The following is a 19,868-nucleotide window of genomic DNA, read 5'->3' on the forward strand; positions in this document are numbered from 1 at the left end:
CATATATACTACATACATACTACATGCATGCTACATACAATACATACATAGACATACAGTACATATAACATAGAGTAACATACTTACCAATACTTGTCACATTGTACCCCGAAGCCATTGTCTTTTACGGAATAAATATTAACATAACAAACCACAAAAATACTCACCCATGATCCGAAGCAGTCCACGAGTGTGTCCCAGGACGATCTTGGGTAGAGAACTGCAGCATCAGCTGATGCTGCCGCTCTCTATGGGCTGCAGGAATCCAATGACGGAAGGTAGGTATCCTTCCGCACTGTATTCCTCCGCCACTTAAAAAAAAAGTCCCTAGTCTCACTTTATGCCATTGCTGCGTGGGAAATTCCCACACAGCAATGGCATAAAGTGAGACTAGGGACTTTTTTTTTTTTAAGTGGTGGAGGAATACAGTGCGGAAGGGTACCTACCTTCCGTCATTGGATTCCTGCAGCCCGTAGAGAGCGGCAGCATCAGCTGATGCTGCAGTTCTCTACCCAAGATCGTCGTGAGACACACTCGTGGACTGCTTCGGATCGTGGGTGAGTATTTTTGTGGTTTGTTATGTTAATATTTATTCCGTAAAAGACAATGGCTTCGGGGAACAATGTGACAAGTATTGGTAAGTATGTTACTCTATGTTATATGTACTGTATGTCTATGTATGTATTGTATGAATGTATTGTATGTAGCATGCATGTAGTATGTATGTAGCATGTAGTATGTATGTAGCATGTAGTATGTATGTAGCATGCATGTAGTATGTATGTAGCATGCATGTAGTATGTATGTAGTATGTATGTAGCATGTAGTATGTATGTAGCATGCATGTAGTATATATGTAGTATGTATGTAGCATGTAGTATGTATGTAGCATGCATGTAGTATGTATGTAGCATGCATGTAGTATGTATGTAGCATGCATGTAGTATGTATGTAGCATGTATGTAGTATGCATGTAGTATATATGTTGTATGTATGTAGTATGCATGTAGTATATATGTTGTATGTATGTTGCATGCATGTAGTATATATGTAGTATGTATGTTGCATGCATGTAGTATATATGTAGTATGTATGTTGCATGCATGTAGTATATATGTAGTATGTATGTTGCATGCATGTAGTGTATATGTAGTATGTATGTTGCATGCATGTAGTATGTATGTTGCATGCATGTAGTATGTAGCATGTATGTAGCATGCATGTAGTATGCATGTTGCATGTAGTATATATGTAGTATGTATGTTACATGTAGTATATATGTAGTATGCATGTTGTATGTATGTAGCATGTATGTAGCACGTAATTTTTTTTTTCTTTTTTACATTCAACACATTAGCCGGATGATGGGACTACTACTGTCCCATCATTGGCTAATGTGTCAATCACTGTCATGGTAGCAGGCATCGCCCGATGGGACTTGTAGTCCCATCGGACGATGCCTGCACAGACCCCCGAAGCCTGCACAGCCCCCCGGCAGGCCGGCACAGCCCCCCGGAGCCTGCACAGACCACCAGCAGGCCGGCACAGCCCCCCGGCAGGCCGGCACAGCCCCCCGGAGCCTGCACAGACCACTGGCAGGCCGGCACAGCCCCCGGCAGGCCGGCACAGCCCACCGGAGCCTGCACAGACCACCGGCAGGCCGTCACAGCCCCCCGGCAGGCCGGCACAGACCACCGGAGCCTTCACAGACCCCCTGGCAGGCCGGCACAGCCCCCCGAAAGGCCCGTACAGACCCCAGAGAGGCTGTACAAGGCAAAAATAGGGTTTTTCTTATTCCGATACCGGAAGTCCCATAGACTTGAATGGGACTTCCGGTATCGGAATCGGCGATACCGATACTTTTTTTTAAGATCGGCCGATCCATTCCGATCCGATACTTTGAAGTATCGGACGGTATCGCTCAACTCTACTAATGAGCCAGTGGATGATGCCTGGGAATGCCTGTAAACGCGCCCCGACGCGCGTTTCGGAATAGAACTTCCTTCGTCAGGTTCTATTCTATTCCGAAACGCGCGTCGGGGCGCGTTTACAGGCATTCCCAGGCATCATCCACTGGCTCATTAGGTATTATTTTGTTCATTCCCAGCTCCCATTTTTTCTTTCTTCACATTGTGTGGCACTCCAGTAGTGTCACTCTTCTTATTGTGCACAGCATATTATTCTTTTATTTTTTATTGCACTTCTTATTTTATTATATATTGTCTGCACAGCAGTTGTTGTTATTATTTTTTGTACACTGCGTATATACACTTTTTGTGCATTGTATGCACATTTTTTTCTGGGGGCTGAAACAAGCACTTAGTCACTTTCTTTCCTCATAGCATTGAGCCTGTTCCTTATGGGTATATATCTAACCCTATGTTGAAGTTTATTATAATCCAACATTACGCATTTATATGGGATGCCTTTTTAATTAATTTTTTTATTTTTTTATTTTTTTTATTATTTATTTTAAGTGTACACCCATTTATATCTCAATAAAGGTGTTTTATCTATTCTCACGTGTTGCTGTATATATTATCTTCATTTGGCACTCTGTCAGCATCATCTTCCACCATACTCATCGGTATTGGGTTACCCTTCCCATATACAGTTCCATCTTACACGGTGACAAAGAGGAAGCTGCAGATGAAAGTGCAGGTTCGGCCCACCCGCCATCAGACACACCACCGTACTATCAGGGGCCCTGTGCCAGTGCCGTCGCCAACGAGTGGGCCCCCCCTGCTTGCTCAGGATCACAGCACTTGCAAGGTTGAAATACTGTGCAGTGAGATGGAAGATGGGGACGACGAGGAGTCCAGACTAGTACAGGGATTCCCTAGCGAGGAGACTTATTTGATTGTTTTCAATGTTGGGACAGCAATTTTTGGGGAGCACTATACTCTGGAGAATGATAGATGGGGCCCACCATACACTGGAACATTCCAAAGGTGGACATCAGACACTGGAGCAGCATTTACAGGGCCCATTATACACTAGAGCATTAGAAATGGGGCCCATTATGTTTGGAGCATTATTTGGGCCCATAAGACAGTGGAGCTTCATCCATGGGGACCAACATATACTGTAGCATTATGTGGAGCTCATCATATACTGTTTCAAACATTATATGGGACCAATGATTCTGTATGGAGAAATAGATGGGCCTCGTCATGAGATGTAAAAAGTGAAGTCTTTTTCATTGTACTATACCGCTATTTCTCTGCCGTATCGGAGCATGATGAGTTGTGGTATGTGTTAAAGGGGCGCTCTTTCGCCCAGGGCACATGAAAACCTGGAGCCAGCCCTACCCCCCCACAACTTTAGCCAAATGACCCCCATTTTTCAGTGCGTAACTTGTATTATGAAGTTAATTAAGGTTGACAAGCTTAAGTAAGAAGAATTGATGCTTTTGGTATTCAAATGGGCACTGTAGGTATGTTTCCTGTCCTCCTCTCACTGCCGACTTTTATTCCCCATTGACTTACATTGGGTTTCGTGTTTCGGGACGACCCCGACTTTTCCCTATAATCGGACGATCTTGCTCGACCCGACTTTTGGAAAAGTCGGGTTTCACGAAACGAAACTCGACCCTAAAAAACCAAAAGTCGCTCAACTCTAGCCAAAAGTATTGACACCCCTGCAATTTTGTCAGATAATACTCAGTTTCTTCCTGAAAATGATTGCAAACATAAATTCTTTGGTATTATTATCTTCATTTAATTTGTCTTAAATGAAAAAACACAAAAGAGAATGAAGCAAAAAGCAAAACATTGATCATTTCACACAAAACTCCAAAAAAATGTGCCAGACAAAAGTATTGGCACCCTCAGCCTAATACTTGGTTGCACAACCTTTAGCCAAAATAACTGCGACCAACCGCTTCCGGTAACCATCAATGAGTTTCTTACAATGCTCTGCTGGAATTTTAGACCATTCTTCTTTGGCAAACTTGCTCCAGGTCCCTGATATTTGAAGGGTGCCTTCTCCAAACTGCCATTTTTAGATCTCTCCTCAGGTGTTCTATGGGATTCAGGTCTGGACTCATTGCTGGCCAACTTAGAAGTCTCCAGTGCTTTGTCTCAAACCATTTTCTAGTGCTTTTTTAAATTGTCTGATGAAAGGTCATCTATGCTCTAAAAGCATGCAAATACGAGGGGGAATTAATTTTCTTTAGGGTGAGACAATTGTAGTGTAGGCTTGCACCACTCCAGGCTCCCACAATTTCTTTTTTTCATGAGTTGTTCAATGTTTTACCAATTTTATGATGGCTGATTTACATTTTCATGTAGCTATGAAGTTTTGTTTCTTTTTTGGGGAAGAAAGGCATCAGAAACAGTTGACATTGTGCCCCTTTTTAGGGACCCACAGAGGGATTGTCCAAGCTGGGAAGAGGAGAATAAGTATTGAATGGACAATGATAACTGCTGTATAATTGTACAAGACAGTGCTACTTTAGTAAGAGCTAAAAAAAATCTTACAAAACCTTGGGAGCTCTCTTATCTGATGCAAAGTTTTATTTTTTAAAGGTTATATTAAAACAAATTCTAAATGTTTCTTTAATCTATTTAATTTTTTAATATATTAAAGAGGGTCATTGTATGATAGGTCCACTATATGGGAACAGCTACGTTACAACTTAAAACAAATCAAAATAAAAATGAGTAAAAATCACACAGAGGTACAGTACAGCAGAGTGGGCTCCAGAGTCCAAATTCAGAAAAACTCCCAGTATAATTTAGCTGTTCACATAAATCTTACAAGCTATAATAGAACTGTGCACTTCAATGGCTGACCATCCAATTATTTTGATGCCTCATTGCGGTAACTGTTGGGTGGCTTCTAATGAAAAGCATTGTCATGGGTATCTGTTCTTCTGATACATGTGGTATATAAAGGATCAGACTGGGTATTCTAGCTCTGGACATATAGTACATGTTTATGGTTGAAATACACCATTAAATTGAGCTGTTAACTATTTGAAAAGGTAGGAGGTTGATAACTATGATAGTTTGCATTTTTGATATCCTAATGATCCAAATGAGCATAATTTCCATATGCAAACGATGGTCCAGCTTCACTAACTTAAATGTCCTTTCATAGTACAAAATGCCATTCAAGTGAAAAACAATAAAACACAAATATACAAGGATAGCTAAAAGCCAGCCAGAGAAGAAACAATACACAGGCATCACAGATCTACACATTTCGAGTGTTAGACACTCTTAGTTATGAATAATAAATAATCATAGTTTATATAGCATTCAGATCTGCTCTTCACAAATGTTTAATTAATTCACCAGAGAAGCAAATGGTTAACACATTGGTGTTATTAGGTTACCTCCAATGTTACCACCTCATTTGCTTCTCTATTTAGTGAATTAATTAAGCAGCAACTGTGAAGAGCGGATCTGAAAGAGGTTGTTCGCTAGCTTATCATTGATAAGATATCCTTGATGATAATGAGCTATTGCTGTTCCCAGCTTCGGCAATGACGGCTGCTGGCCAGAATGACTCAATTGTGGAGCTGCGCCGTCTTTTTGATGGTGGCCACAGCTTGGTAATTTGGAAAGGAGGTGGATGTGCAGTTCCCAGCCACAATCACTATCAGAAGATGGAGCAGTTCCTCAATTGAGCAATTCCGGCCGCTGCTGATGCCACCAAGAACAGATAATTGGTGGGGGTGCCTGGTGTTGAACCCCGACCAATCAGACTTTGATGACTTATCCAAAGTCCAACTAGTGGACAACCTCTTGAATGCTATTTATTTATGCAAGCAACGTTTATTCATTATCATGACTAAGCAAAACGTGTAGATCTGTGATGTCTGTGTATTGACTGTTTCTTCTATGGATTTTATGTACAACTGGATAGTTGTATTTTTTTTTACTTGAATGGCATTTTGCATTATTAAAGTACATTTGAGTTTGTGAAGCTGGATCATAATTTTCATTAAGTTCACCACGTCTTAGCTAAGACGTTGCCCTTGGAAATTAAATGAGGGTGAGCTGGACTATCTTATTATAACTTCCATATACAGTACAGTATACTGTATAATTGAGATTGAACTTTTTTATATTCTTTAAAGATTGAGATTTCATACACTTCTTTGATAAATAACAATTGAATAATTTTATAAGCCAAGTCGATTTCCGTTTTATACAGATTCTATTTATAATGTCAAAATGTAATTTGCTTTCAAATACACAGAGTTGAAAAGTAATTATGTTATTTGGGAGTGAGATAGCAATTGTACCTTTGATTTAAAGAACTGGATTTACTTGAATCTTGTCTTCGGCATCTTCTGAGTTTTTTAGGCATTAGTATTTATCACACTGTGAAAAGAATTTACTGTGATTCTAAGATTCTAACTGCTCCAATTGAAAATATTAATATTTTATGTCATTGTGTAGTTTTAGAACCAGTACTTTTTTTTCCAATGGAGATCTACTTTTGCTTAGATTTAGAAAGCTGTAGAAAGATGCTTAAAAGTAAGAGGATGTCACTTTTATGTACTGTATCATTAGGATAGAAAGATGGGTTACACATGAAATAATAATGCCAGAAAATCTTTTTCTTAGAACAGTACATTGTGCCATTCCTCTATTATTCTCCTCAAAATGTATAATTAAATCAACAATTTGGCATTACGATTCTTCTAGTCAATAAAGCGGGTCTCCACATATTCTGACATTGCACCACTCATTGAACAGTGTCAGAATGTAAAGATTTATTTTGGTAGAACCCAGTATAAAAATAAAAGAAGGCACCAATTTCTTACAATGGGGTATAAAGAAAAACTAGCAAAATCAAAAAACTGAAAGAACAAGAGAACAAAAAACAGGCTATGTTTAATTAGTGGTGTGAGTTGTAGTGGAGTGTTTAAAAATCATTTAATACTTAAATAATTAATTAATTTAGAGTGGCCATCATTCTCATTTATTTTTCATAAATAGTACATGTAAAAATAAGCAACTTTGTAATATGTCTTATCAGAGAAATCTACTTCCCTCACCTTCAGGACTAATCATTCTCTCTTAATTCATGGGTTAAATTTGTATTCAGTGAAGATAGACTTTTCCATTACTGAGATAGGAGATGGCATTTAGTGCTTTTTTTACTACGGGTCTAAGAACTAACAGGCAGGTAGTTGCTAACTACCTACCTGTTGTGCCCGGTGCTGATCTCTGCTAACACAGAGTGGTCACATATCTCTCCTGCCAGTGATTCAGCGGCTTCTGCAACATCATGTCTGCAGAGCAGCAGCTTTTCTTCCACTCTACTCTGTTGACAGGTGTAACTGCCAATGTCATGCTGATTGACAGCTGGAATCCCACTGCCTATCTGCGGACAGCTGGATGTCAATCAGCATGATGACAGCAGTCTCCTGTCCTGTCTACAGAGCAGCCCTTTTCTGTTGATGTGAAGCAGCTGATTCTCCAGCAGGGGCAGCTGTTGAACACGTAATTTTTAGACCTCTTGTAAAAAATATAGTAGTCTTGGACAATCCCTTTAATTTACATATCCTATATATGGGGTTCAGAGAAAAAAAAAATACATATTATAGTCTGCTCACATGTTTAATTTTTTGGGGATCAAATTTTCACAAGTAAAAACAAAAATATAGACATTTGTGATGTTAACCTGAGGAAGGGATTAGTCACACAGTCAGATGAATAGATCATGAAAAACTTGGAAACAATTCTAATGTTAGTTTCATCCATGTGCTTTCTGTTTTACACTGACTTCTTTCTAGGAGACACTTCAAAAATCTTCCATATCTTCAATCTGTTTTTCTCTAATCCCCTCCATGACAGCACCACAGAAGGTTGCTTCCCCATCCTCATTAATGACAGGAAACACAAGAGGTTTAAATAGCCCTCCACCTCCCTCTATCCCCGGTGTTTTCCTGTCCCTAAGGGTTGAAGAGGTTTTCCTTCTGAGAGGCTAGACCGGCGAACAGTCGTTCTCATTATTTACCTTTCTCAAAGTGCTGGAAAGAAATTCCCAAAGTGGATATCCAGGTAGCCAGTGTAGCTAAAAAGACTATCTTGCCCTTTTGAGGACTCCTCCCAACTTAAAGATCAACTTGACCGCAAGCTGAATAGTCTGTTGAGGAATTCTTAGGAGGCAATGACAGCCTCCTTAAGTACGAATGTGGTATCCACCTAAGTCACGAGGGCCATGTTTTGTTGATTACAGCAGTTATCCCATATCAAGGGAGGTGCCACTAGAGAAGATCTTCTGGCCTCCTTATCCCCAGAAAGCAGCAGGATTCCTAGTGGATGTCTCTCCTGAATCAGCCTGGATTGCAGCAAGAACTTTGGTTCTCTCTAATACCACAAGAAGAGCACTATGGTTAAAGATGTGGAGCGGAGACATCCTACCCAAGTCTAAGTTATGCTCTATAACTTTCAAAGGGGAATACGTGTTTGGTCCAGCTCAGGACGTGTTGCTGGAAAAGGTGGCCAACAAAAAGAGGAGTACTCCTGAACCTAGATCCCTGAAAAGGTAAATCAGGACATTGGAGCTACCAGAAATGAGGAAGAGGGAGAAGTATTTTTCACAACAAATGTTCAGAAAGACAATGATGCCAAACAGCGGGCAGAAATTCAAGCTTCTTTCCACGGTGGTGGGAAATAATATAGGACCGCATAATCCTGGACTCAGCAGGGGAATAAAAGTCACATTTTCCTCCTTTCCCCCGCAGAGACTAGAAGTAACATTGCTTCCATCAGCAAGATTACCTGTACATTTTACAAACAGAACTCCAACAAATGTTATCCTCAGCAGTAATCTCTCTGGTTCCAGAAAAAGAGCAGGACCGTAGTCATTACTCCTGTTTGTTCCTTATAAAAAAACGGAAGCTACCGAGTCCTTATCAACTTGAAACGACTAAATAAGCATGCTATATACCAAAGATTCAAAATGAAATCCGTAAAATCTACAGTACCATTAATTGGGAAAGACTTTGCCATGGCCAATATAGATCTCCAAGATGCATAATACCACATACCCATTCGTCGATACTACCAACGATATCTGAGATTTGTGGTCAGACTATGCCAAGAGATGTGCCACTTCCATGAAGCTCATATTTGTGCATGAACTGGATGAGCCATCAGAAGAAAACCTCTCCTGCATCCTTACCATCAAATCCAGCATCAGAAGTATGCAAAAGAACATCTAAACAAGCCTGATCATTTTGGAAACAACTCCTGTTGACCAATGAGGTTAAAATAGAACTCTTGGCTACAGTGATCCAAGGTAAGCGTGAAGAAAAAAGGGCACAGAATTTTAGGAAGAGAACATCTCACAAACCATTAAGCATGGGGTGCATCAATCATTCCTTAGGGTTGTGTTGTAGCCAATGGCACGGGGAACAGTCCACGGATAGAGGGAAGAATTGATTCATTGAAATTTCAACAAATTCTTGATGAAAACACAACACCATCAGTAAAAAAACAGAAGTTGAAAGCAGGATGGCTTCTACAAATGGATAAGGATTCTAAACACATGTTAAAATCCACAATGCTTTACCTCAAAAGGAGCAAGCTAAAGGTTTTACAATGTCCCTCACAGTTCCCTGATCTAAACATCATTGAAAATCTGTGGCTAGACCTCAAAACAGCAGTGCATGCAAGACAACCCAGGAGTTTTATAAAACTGGAAGAATTTTACAAGGAAGAATGGATGAAAATCCCTCAAACAAGAATTGAAAGTCTCTTGTCTGGCTACAAAATGTGTTTACAAGCTGTAGTACTTTCAAAATCTTTTGAATTGGCCCATTCCCTTTTTGTAATTTTTATAATGTAATATATATATATATATATATATATATATATATATATATATATACAGTACAGTCCAAAAGTTTGGACACACCTTCTCATTCAAAGAGGTTTCTTTATTTTCATGACCATGATAATTGTAGATTCACTCTGAAGGCATCAAAACAATGAATTAACACGTGTGAAATTATATAATTAGCAAAAATGTGTGAAACAACTGAAAATATGTCTTATATTCTAGGTTCTTCAAAATAGCCACCTTTTGCTTTGATTACTGCTTTGCACACTTTTGGCATTCACTTGATGAGCTTCAAGAGGCAGTCACCGGAAATAATTTTCACTTCACAGGTGTACCGTGTCAGGTTTAATAAGTGGGATTTCTTGCCTTATAAATGGGGTTGGGACCATCAGTTGTGTTGTGCAGAAGTCTGGTGGATACACAGCTGATAGTCCTAGTGAATAGACTGTTAGAATTTGTATTATGGCAAGAAAAAAGCAGCTAAGTAAAGAAAAACGAGTGGCCATCATTACTTTAAGAAATGAAGGTCAGTCAATGTGAAAAATTTGGAAAACTTTGGAAGTGTCCCCAAGTGCAGTGGCAAAAACCATCAAGCGCTGCAAAGAAACTGGCTCACATGAGGACCGGCCCAGGAAAGGAAGACCAAAAGTCACCACTGCTGTGGAGGATATGTTCATCCGAGTGACCAGCCTCAGAAATCGCAGGTTAACAGCAGCTCAGATTAGAGACCAGGTCAATGCCACACAGAGTTCTAGCACCAGACACATCTCTACAACAACTGTTAAGAGGAGACTTTGTGCAGCAGGCCTTCATGGTAAAATAGCTGCTAGGAAACCACTGCTAAGGACAGGCAACAAGCAGAAGATACTTGTTTGGGCTAAAGAACACAAGGAATGGACTTTATACCAGTGGAAATCTGTGCTTTGGTTTGATGAGTCCAAATTTGAGATCTTTGGTTCCAACCACCGTGTCTTTGTGCGATGCAGAAAAGGTGAACGGATGGACTCTACATACCTGGTTCCCACCGTGAAGCATGGTGGGGGAGGAGGTGTGATAGTGTGGGGGTGCTTTGCTGATGACACTGTTGGGGATTTATTCAAAATTGAAGGCATACTGAACCAGTATGGCTACCACAACATCTTGCAGCGGCATGCTATTCCATCCGGTTTGCGTTTAGTTGGACCATCATTTATTTTTCAACAAGACAATGACCCCAAACACACTTCCAGGCTGTGTAAGGACTATTTGAACAAGAAGGAGAGTGATGGGGTGCTACGCCAGATGACCTGGCCTCCACAGTCACCAGACCTGAACCCAATCAAGATAATTTGGGGTGAGCTGGACCGCAGAGTGAAGGCAAAAGGGCCAACAAGTGCTAAGCATCTCTGGGAACTTCTTCAAGACTGTTGGAAGACCATTTCCGGTGACTACCTCTTGAAGCTCATCAAGAGAATGCCAAGAGTGTGCAAAGCCGTAATCAAAGCAAAAGGTGGCTACTTTGAAGAACCTAGAATATGACATATTTTCAGTTTCACACTTTTTTGTTAATTATATAATTCCACATGTGTTAATTCATAGTTTTGATACCTTCAGAGTGAATCTACAATTTTCATAGTCATGAAAATAGAGAAAACTCTTTGAATGAGAAGATGTGTCCAAACTTTTGGTCTGTACTATATATATATATATATACTGTATATACACAGTAGTGCTCAAAAGTTTACAAGCAGAATTTTTGCATTCTTTGCATTTTTGCAGACAATATGAATGATAACACCAAAAATTTTTCTCCACTCATGGTTAGTGGATTGGGTGAGGCCATTTAGTGTCAATCGACTGTGTTTTCTCTTTTACATCATAATGACAACCCAAAACATCCAAATGACCCTGATTAGTTCAAAGTTCACATACCCTGGTGATTTTGGCCTGATAACATGCACAGTAACATGCACAGAAGTTGACAGAAATGAGTTTGAATGGCTACTAAAGGTAACATCCACACCTGTGACCTGTTTGTTTGTAATCAGTGAGTGTGCATAAAAGCTGAGTGAGTTTCTGGGATCCAGATATACTCTAGCATCTTTCATCCAGCCACTGATGTTTCTGGTTTGTGAGTCATGGGTAAAGCAAAAGAATTGTCAATGGATCTATGGGAAAAGTTAGTTGAACTGTATAAAACAGCAAAAGGATACAAAATGATATCCAAGGGATTGATAATGCCAGTCAGCAGCATTCAAACTGTGATTAACAAATGGAAAATCAGGGCTCTGTAAAAAAAGAAACCATGGTCAGGGGGACCAACAAAAATTTCATCCACAACTGCCAGGAAAATTGTTTGGGATGCAAAGAAAAACCAACAAATAGCATCAGCTGAAATACTGGACTCTCTGAAAACTAGTGGTGTGGCTATTTCAAGATGCACAATAAGGAGGCACTTGAAGAAAAATGAACTGCATGGTCGAGTCACCAGAAGAAAGCCAATACTGCACCAATGCCACAAAGTACCTTGCCTACAATACACAAAACAGCACAGAGTCAAGCCTAAAAAACTTCTGGAACAAGGTAATTTGGATTGATGAGACCAAAATTGAACTTTTTGGCCACAACATTAAACATTACATTTGGAGAGAGGTCAACAAGGCCTATGATGAAAGGAACACCATTCCAACTATAAAGTACGGAGGTGGATCTGTTATGAATGGGTCACCATGGAGAAAAAAGCAAACAAGCTAAGCCACAGAAAACCAGAGTGGTTGGTAACTAGGCAGATTGCAAATCCCTGATCTTACCACACAACTAGCAGTAGCCGTGGAGCGTGCCTACGATGAACCTAGATGCCTCATCATGGCCGGAGGACTACATAAGCCTAAAGCAAGAAAAGGGAAAACTAACTGCCCCAGAGCAGACCACAAAGGAATAGATAGCCCCCACACATGTATTGACGGTGAAATAAGATGAAGGCACAAACACAGGCAGGAAAATAGGCTGAGCAAATGATGGGGCCCACACTAACTAGACAGGAAAGGAAAGGGAAGACACTATCTGCAACCTGCAAAAAACCCTACAAAAATAATGTCCAACACTTCTGATAGCAAAATTAACCCTGAAGTCACTAGACTTCTCCCACTATATCAGCACTCTGAAATATTCTGAGACAGAGCAAAAAGAGACCGAACTAGTAAGGGACAAAAAGCTAATTGGCAAAATACTTATAAATAAGAGTGGAAATTCAGCTCAGCCCCCAGCCGGGGCTGGCAGACCACACAGAAAACTGAATAGACCAACAAAATCAAGTGTGAACATTAGCAGAAAAACTTAGCTTTAGATGACTGGAACAGAGCTGAAAACAAAGAGCTGACAAGCCAGAAGGAATCACCAGCAACTGAATAGGGCGTCAGCTGTCTTAAATCCAATCTGAGAATCCTGAGATCCAATCGTCATCCTCATTCTCAGGTGACAGATCTCCACCGATCAAACCAGCCGCACCACCTCCCGTCACCACCAGAGGGAGTCCAGAAGGGGAACTCACGACTGGTGAGTATGAACTCACAACATGGATCACTGATATTTTGAGGATGTGTGAGCTACAAAGGCACAGGAAATATCGTCAAAGTTGAAGGAAAGATGAATGCAGCATGTTATTAGCAAATACTACAGGCAAATTTGCAATAATCAGCCCGGAAGCTGCGCAAGGGACATACTTGGATGTTCCAACATGACAAAGATCCAAAACACAAGACCAAGCCGACCTGTCATTGGCTACAGCAGAACAAAGTGAAGGTTTTGGAGTGGCCATCTCAGTCTCCTGACCTCAATATCACTGAGCCACTCTGGGGAGATCTCAAGTGCACAGTTTATGATAGACAGCCCAGGAATTTACAGGAACTGAAGGCTTTTTGCCAAGAAGATTGAGCAGCTTTACATCTGAGAAAATAAAAAACACAATTACTACAAAAGACTTCAAGCTGTCATTGATGTTAGAGGGTGCAATACATGGTATTAAGGAATGGGGTATGTAAACTTTTGATCAGGGTCATTTGGATGTTTTTGAGGGTCATTATGATTTAAAAAAAGAAAAAAGGTAGTTTGCAAATAAATGGCTTCACCCAACCACTAACCATGAGTGGAGAAAAAGTTTGGGTGTTATCGTTCATATTCTCTGAAAAAAAGGCCAAGAAAGAAAAAATGCTGCCGGGTATGTAAGGTTGTGAGCAAAACTGTATGTGTATATATGTATATATATATACAGTCATGGCCAAAAGTATTGACACCCCTGCAATTCTGTCAGATAATATTCAGTTTCTTCCTGAAAATTATTGCAAACACAAATTCTTTGGTATTATTATCTTCATTTAATTTGTCTTAAATGAAAAAACGCAAAAGAGAATGAAGCAAAAAGCAAAACATTGATCATTTCACACAAAACTCCAAAAATGGGCCGGACAAAAGTATTGGCACCTTCAACCTAATACTTGGTTGCACAACCTTTAGCCAAAATAACTGCGACCAACCGCTTCCGGTAACCATCAATGAGTTTCTTACAATGCTCTGCTGGAATTTTAGACTATTCTTCTTTGGCAAACTACTCCAGGTCCCTGATATTTGAAGGGTGCCTTCTCCAAACTGCCATTTTTAGATCTCTCCACAGGTGTTCTATGGGATTCAGGTCTGGACTCATTGCTGGCCACCTTAGAAGTCTCCAGTGCTTTCTCTCAAACCATTTTCTAGTGCTTTTTGAAGTGTGTTTTGGGTTATTGTCCTGCTGGAAGACCCATGACCTCTGAGGTAGACCCAGCTTTCTCACACTGGGCCCTAAATTATGCTGCAAAATTTGTTGGTAGTCTTCTGACTTCATATGCCATGCACACGGTCAAGCAGTCCAGTGCCAGAGGCAGCAAAGCAACCCCAAAACATCAGGGAACCTCCGCCATGTTTGACTGTAGGGACCATGTACTTTTCTTTGAATGCCTCTTTTTTCTCCTGTAAACTCTATGTTGATGCTTTTGCCCTAAAAGCTCTACTTTTGTCTCATCTGACAAAGAACATTCTTCCAAAATGTTTTAGGCTTTTTCAGGTAAGTTTTGGCAAACTCCAGCCTGGCTTTTTTATGTCTCGGGGTAAGAAGTGGAGTCTTCCTGGGTCTCCTACCATACAGTCCCTTTTCATTCAGATGCTGACGGATAGTACGGGTTGACACCGTTGTACCCTCGGACTGCAGGGCAGCTTGAACTTGTTTGGATGTTAGTGGAGGTTCTTTATCCAACATCCACACAATCTTGCGTTGAAATCTCTTGTCAATTTTTCTTTTCCGGCCACATCTAGGGAGGTTAGCCACAGTGCCATGAGCTTTAAACTTCTTGATGACACTGCGCACGGTAGACACAGGAACATTCAGGTCTTTGGAGATGGACTTGCAGCCTTAAGATTGCTCATGCTTCCTCACAATTTGGTTTATCAAGTCCTCAGACAGTTCTTTGGTCTTCTTTCTTTTCTCCATGCTCAATGTGGTACACACAAGGACACAGGACAGAGGTTGAGTCAACTTTAATACATGTCAACTGGCTGCAGGTGTGATTTAGTTATTGCCAACACCTGTTAGGTGCCACAGGTAAGTTATAGGTGCTGTTAATTACACAAATTAGAGAAGCATCACATGATTTTTCGAACAGTGCCAATACTTTTGTCCACCCTCTTTGTTATGTTTGGTGTGGAATTATATCCAATTTGGCTTTAGGACAATTCTTTTTGTGTTTTTTCATTTAAGACAAATTAAATGAAGATAATAATACCAAAGAATTTGTGTTTGCAATCATTTTCAGGAAGAAACTGAGTATTATCTGACAGAATTGCAGGGGTGTCAATACTTTTGGCCATGACTGTATATATATACAGCTCTGGCAAAAATTAAGAGACCACTGCAAAATTTTCAGTTTGCATGATTTTTCTCTTTATAGGTATATTTTTGAGTAAATGTAAATTGCTCATTTATTCTATAAACTACTGACACAATATCTTCGAATTTCCAAGCACTACATTTTGCATTTATTTTCAGAAAATGAGAAATGGTCAAAATAATGGTCCTTCATCCACACATTGATTGACCTAGCTGTGTGGCATGGCGCATTGTCCTGCTGAAAAACCAGTCCTCAGAGTTGGGGAACATTTCCGGAGCAGAAGGAATCAACTGTTTTTCCAGGATAACCTTGTATGCGCCTTGATTAATACAAAGATTAATCTTCCCAATTCCAACCTTGCTGAAGCATCCCCAGATCATCACCGATCCTCTACCAAATTTCACAGAGGGTGCAAGACACTGTGGCTTGTACACCTCTCCAGGTCTCCGTCTTGCCATTTGATGACCAGGTGTTGGGCAAAGATGAAAATTAGACTCATCAGAGAAGATTACCTTACTCCAGTCCTCTATGGTCCAATCCTTGTAGTCTTTGGAAAACTTCAGCCTGGCTCCATTTGCTTCTCATTAATGAAAGGCTTTTTTCTAGCTTTACATGACTTTACCCTGCCTCTAGGAGACTGTTATGAACTGTTCTTGCCGTGCACTTCACCCTAGTGGCCATTTGCCATTCCTTTTGTAGGTCACTTGGTGTCATCCTGGGATTTCTGAGTGACATTATAATAAGATGGCGGTCATCCCGTCAGTGGAGAGTCTTTTGCCTTCTGCCGGTCTTTAGCTTTGTTGTCCCCAGTGTCTGCTGCTTTACCTTGTGGTAATGGACTGCCATCTTAGAAATTTTAAGGATGGAGGCAACAATGATGCTCACTGTTTCCCTCTGCTAGTAAAGCCACAATTGAGCCCTTCTTTTCCTCACTCAAGACTTTTCTTTTCAACATCTTTGACATGGTTAAAAGTAATTTTTTCATTCCTATTACTTTTGGTATATTACTAGCACTTGTTTTGCCATCCAGCTTGTCCTATTGCAAGAGGATTGTGAACACCATAGCAGGGTTTTTTATACTTTCCTTCATTAAATAAGATTTGGTTCAGATGATCACCTAATCAGAAGCACATTAAGTAGAATGAGATGTACTCTGGTTGGATCTCAACTGACACTGGAATGGAATGGCTGTCAGACATGTAGAGAAGTTGATTTTTATAAGACTGTGCAATATATATACAGTCATATGTAAAAGTTTGGGCACCCCTATTAATTTTAACCTTTTTTCTTTATAACAATTTTGGTTTTTGCAACAGCTATTTCAGTTTCACATATCTAATAACTGATGGACTCAGTTATATTTCTGGATTCAAATGAGGTTTATTGTACTAACAGAAAATGTGCAATCTGCATTTAAACAAAATTTGACCGGTGCAAAAGTATGGGCACCCTTATCATTTTCTTGATTTGAACACTCCTAACTACTTTTTACTGACTTCCTGAAGCACTAAATTGGTTTTGTAACCTCATTGAGCTTTGAACTTCATAGCCAGGTGTATCAAATCATGAGAAAAGGTATTTAAGGTGGCCACTTGCAAGTAGTTCTCCTATTTGATACTCCTATGAAGAGTGGCATCATGGGCTCCTCAAAACAACTCTCAAATGATCTGAAAACAAAGATTATTCAACATAGCTTTTCAGGGGAAGGATACAAAAAGTTGTCTCAGAGATTTAACCTGTCAGTTTCCACTGTGAGGAACATAGTAAGGAAATGGAAGAACACAGGTACAGTTCTTGTTAAGCCCAGAAGTGGCAGGCCAAGAAAAATATCAGAAAGGCAGAGAAGAAGAATGGTGAGAACAGTCAAGGACAATCCACAGACCACCTCCAAAGACCTGCAGCATCATCTTGCTGCAGATGGTGTCACTGTGCATCGGTCAACAATACAGCGCACTTTGCACAAGGAGAAGCTGTATGGGAGAGTGATGCGAAAGAAGCCGTTTCTGCAAGCACGCCACAAACAGAGTCGCCTGAGGTATGCAAAAGCACATTTGGACAAGAGAGTCACATTTTGGAAGAAGGTCCTGTGGACTGATGAAACAAAGATTGAGTTGTTTGGTCATACAAAAAGGCGTTATGCATGGAGGCTAAAAAACACAGCATTCCAAGAAAAACACTTGCTATCCACTGTAAAATTTGGTGGAGGTTCCATCATGCTTTGGGGCTGTGTGGCCAATGCCGCACCGGGAATCTTGTTAAAGTTGAGGGTCACATGGATTCAACTCAGTATCAGCAGATTCTTGACAATAATGTGCAAGAATCAGTGACGAAGTTGAAGTTACGCAGGGGATGGATAATTCAGCAAGACAATGATCCAAAACACCGCTCCAAATCTACTCAGGCATTCATGCAGAGGAACAATTACAATGTTCTGGAATGGCCATCCCAGTCCCCAGACCTGAATATCATTGAACATCTGTGGTATGATTTGAAGCGGGCTGTGCATGCTCAGCGACCATCAAACTTAACTGAACTGGAATTGTTTTGTAAACAGGAATGGTCACAAATACCTTCATCCAGGATCCAAGAACTCATTAATAGCTACAGGAAGCGACTAGAGGCTGTTATTTTTGCAAAAGGAGGATCTACGAAATATTAATGTCACTTTTATGTTGAGGTGCCCATACTTTTGCACCAGTCAAATTTTATTAAAATGCAGATTGCCCATTTTCTGTTAGAACAATAAACCTCATTTGAATCCAGAAATATAACTGAGTCCATCAGTTATTAGATATATGAAACTAAATCAGCTGTTGCAAAATCCAAAATTGTTATAAAGAAAAAAGGTTAACATTAATATGGGTGCCCAAACTTTTACATATGACTGTATGTATATATATATATACACTCACTGGCCACTTTATTAGGTACACCTGTCCAACTGTGTGTTAAGACTTAATTTCTAATCAGCCAATCACATGGCGGCAACTCAGTGCATTTAGGCATGTAGACATGGTCAAGACAATCTCCTGCAGTTCAAACCGAGCATCAGTATGGGGAAGAAAGGTGATTTGAGTGCCTTTGAACGTGGCATGATTGTTGGTGCCAGAAGGGCTGGTCTGAGAATTTCAGAAACTGCTGATCTACTGGGATTTTCACGCACAACCATCTCTAGGGTTTACAGAGAATGGTCCGAAAAAGAAAAAAAATCCAGTGAGCGGCAGTTCTGTGGCCGGAAATGCCATGTTGATGCCAGAGGTCAGAGGAGAATGGGCAGACTGGTTCGAGCTGATAGAAAGGCAACAGTGACTCAAATTGCCACCCGTTACAACCAAGGTAGGCAGAAGAGCATCTCTGAACGCACAGTGCGTCGAACTTTGAGGCAGATGGGCTACAGCAGCAGAAGACCACACTGGGTACCACTCCTCTCAGCTAAGAACAGGAAACTGAGGCTACAATTTGCACAAGCTCATCGAAATTGGACAGTAGAAGATTGGAAAAACGTTGCCTGGTCTGATGAGTCTCGATTTCTGCTGCGACATTCGGATGGTAGGGTCAGAATTTGGCGTAAACAACATGAAAGCATGGATCCATCCTGCCTTGTATCAACGGTTCAGGCTGGTGGTGGTGGTGTCATGGTGTGGGGAATTTTTTCTGGGCACTCTTTGGGCCCCTTGGTACCAATTGAGCATCGTTGCAATGCCACAGCCTACCTGAGTATTGTTGCTGACCATGTCCATCCCTTTATGACCACAATGTACCCAACATCTGATGGCTACTTTCAGCAGGATAATGCGCCATGTCATAAAGCTCGAATCATCTCAGATTGGTTTCTTGAACATGACAATGAGTTTACTGTACTCAAATGGCCTCCTCAGTCACCAGATCTCAATCCAATAGAGCATCTTTGGGATGTGGTGGAACGGGAGATTCGCATCAGGGATGTGCAGCCGACAAATCTGCGCCAACTGTGTGATGCCATCATGTCAATATGGTCCAAAATCTCTGAGGAATGCTTCCAGCACCTTGTTGAATCTCTGCCACGAAGAATTGAGGCAGTTCTGAAGGCAAAAGGGGGTCCAACCCCTTACTAGCATGGTGTACCTAATAAAGTGGCCAGTGAGTGTATATATATATATATATATATATATATATAATTTGCCT

At 40.5% G+C, this 19,868-nt stretch overlaps 1 protein-coding gene and 1 pseudogene across 3 annotated transcripts in view; both read left to right on the forward strand.

Annotated features, from left to right (window-relative positions):
* Positions 1–19,868, forward strand: part of THSD4 (thrombospondin type 1 domain containing 4) — a 1,135,048-nt gene that overhangs the window by 968,723 nt on the left and 146,457 nt on the right. The gene's annotated exons all lie outside the window — the stretch shown is intronic.
* LOC141098969 (translocation protein SEC63 homolog pseudogene) overlaps positions 8,156–19,868 on the forward strand; it is a 43,165-nt pseudogene continuing 31,452 nt past the window's right edge.

This window comes from Dendrobates tinctorius, unplaced genomic scaffold (assembly GCF_039654945.1).
Source record: "Dendrobates tinctorius isolate UK_male_01 unplaced genomic scaffold, ASM3965494v1 ptg000097l, whole genome shotgun sequence".
Taxonomy (NCBI): Eukaryota; Metazoa; Chordata; class Amphibia; order Anura; family Dendrobatidae; genus Dendrobates; species Dendrobates tinctorius.